The sequence below is a fragment of the Rattus norvegicus genome, chromosome 3 (assembly GCF_021556685.1).
Source record: "Rattus norvegicus strain SHRSP/BbbUtx chromosome 3, alternate assembly SHRSP_T2T, whole genome shotgun sequence".
Classification (NCBI taxonomy): domain Eukaryota; kingdom Metazoa; phylum Chordata; class Mammalia; order Rodentia; family Muridae; genus Rattus; species Rattus norvegicus.
In genome coordinates, this window is record NC_141536.1 from 74,564,430 (window position 1) to 74,567,317 (window position 2,888).

The window sequence follows — 2,888 nt, forward strand, 5'->3', positions numbered from 1 at the left end:
TCTGCCCTTCAACAGAGGAATGAATACAGAAAATGTAGTACATCTACACAGTGGAGTACTACTCAGTTATCAAAAACAATGACTTCATGAAATTCATAGACAAATGGATTGAACTAGAAAATATCATCCTGAGTGAGGTAACCCAATCACAGAAAAACCACATGGTATGCACTCACTGATAAGTGGATATTAGCCCAAAAGCTCAAATTATCCAGGATGCAATTCATGGACTACATGAAGCTCAAGAAGAAGGATGACCAAAATGTGGATGCTTCACTCCTTCTTAATAGGGAAAACAAAAATATCCATAGAAGGGGATATGGAGGCAAAGTTTAGATTAGAGACTGAAGGAACAACTATTCAGAACCTGCCTCACATGTGGCATGTGCACGTGTGTTCACACACACATACACATGCACACACATATACATACATATGTATGTATATATACATACATACATATACAGCCACCAAAACTAGATAATATTGATGAAGCTGCATGCTGACACAAACCAGATATAGATCTTTCCTGAGATATATAGCCAGAACGTGTCAAATACAGAAGCAAATGCTATGAGTCAACCACTGAATTGAGAACAGGACCCCTGTTGGAGGAATTAGGGAAAGGATTGAAAGAGCTGAAGGCTTGCAATCTCATAAGAACGACAATGCCAACCAATCAGAGCTTACAGGGACTAAATCACTACCCAAAGACTATACAGGGACTTACCCAGGGCTCCAACTGCATATGTAGTAGAGGATGACCTTATTGGGCACCAACGGAAGGATAAGTCCTTGGTTCTGCCAAGGTTGGACTCCTAGTGTAAGGGAATGTGGGCAGGGGGGTCATTAAGGGGAGTTAGATGTGGAGGGGAACACCCTTATAGAAGAACAGGAGGGGTAGGGGATAGGGAGCTTATGGACAGGAAACTGGGAAAGGGAATAACATTTGAAATATTAATAAAGAAATATCCAATGAAAAAAAGAAAGAAAAAGAAATAGGTGGTATGAAAATAGCAAAAAATAAATAAATAAAAATCCTCTATCCAAATTGTATGTTCACTTGTGGTGAGTATAATAATTCAGCCTTTTCAATAACTGATATGTTGAGATTTCATGGAGACAGCATCTCCATCATATATAAAAAATCATTGTCTATCCCCAGGAATCCTCATCTTCGAGCTCTTACATTCTTTCCATCTCACTTCTGTTTGTTTTCTGACATTAGCTATCACAGTCCCAAAATACACCATTTGAGCCTCTACCTATGTACCAAAATGTAAGATTAGAGAAGAAACTAAAGATTTTGAATGCAGCAGAAAAAGAAGGTAAAGCTCAAAACAGCAGGAAGAGGGAATTTTCCTGTTCCTCCATTCCCACTCACACCAGGCAGCAAAGCAGGGAAGAAATTATGTAGAAGGAGTAAAGTATATACTAGATCTCAACTGACTCACTAACTCTGTGATTAACACAGGGAAACCCATTATTTGGCATGGTCAAGGCTCCAGAACCCATGCTACAGAATGACTCTCTCCCGATGCCTTGTGCATACTAGACCAGGTTAAACACTTAACATTTATCCAGTAGATTTGAATTCTAGGCAAGATGAAACACATGTCTCAAACCCATAAATTCTATGTTAAGTTTTTTGCCGGAGCCTGCAAAAGGTTTCAAAGTATGTGACCATGTAGCTATCCTCAGTCTTCAGGCCAACAGCATTCCTATCTGAGAATACTACCAGCAATATTGAACAGATTCGCTAATTATCCAATGTTTTAAGCTAGCATCTGCAACATGGCAGAGGCTCCTTCAGACCAAGGGTTCAGGTTCTCCCCTTTAAGCCTAGTTTGGAACTTGTTCACAGATCTGGCTCCTGAATCTCTTCTAGAAAAAAAAAAAACACAGGCCTGATTGCTAAGTCAGAAAACATGTTAGATTTGAAGAAATTCAATACAAACATTCCTCCTACCCTTTAAAAAATGTTTTTGGTTTTGAACAAATCAAACTCACAGAAATTGTTCTTACTTCCTCATATCAAAATTTCTTAGGTCATGTCATTAGACACTCAGAAGGCTTTAGCATCTCTTTGGAGTTTATGCCAACATAGAGCACAGAATTTGAAGTTTACTAGTTTGAAGGGTAGGTCTGAGAGGAATTAAGTTATTTAAAGTACCACATGCGCCCACTGTTCTTTGGGGATATGCCTCATGCCTCAGATAAAAGAAAGAGGACACCTTGAGATCTAATCTCCCAGGCAATACACTTTACATATCTTGGAATTTAACCAGAGAATTTATAACTATATTTACCTCCTCTAAAACCACAATGGATATATTTCTTAAAGACAGAAACATGAAAATTATTTCCACAAAACTCAGTGACGGTTTTGTTGTGGGAGAATATGTTTTCTTTCAGAAAGGACCAGGGAAGTCCTAGAGCCAGGACACATCTAGACTGATGGATTACATGGTATGTAACATAGGCATCCAGATGGAAGTGATAGCTACAAAAAATAAGAAAATGAATTGCCTATATTGTATAGTATAAATCATGTGTGTGCCTCCACATTTTATAATTCCTATTTTTCACTATTTTGAAAACATTTTAGATATTGCTTCAAATAAGGGTATAAATAAAGGGTATTGAGGGACTTCTGAACTATTAATTTATACAGAATAATGAAGAGATATAAGATAAAGTGAATAAAAATAATGGAATCTGTTAAAACACAAATTCAGTTTTTTTCTTTTCTGTCTTGTGAGAAAAATACAAAGTGAATGGTGAAAAAACTGAAAAATGTCAAGATTTGAATCAGAGTGAAAGTATTATGAACATCATAAGGATCACACTTAATGGATAAATATCAGAGCAAAAAGGAAGTTAAAAAC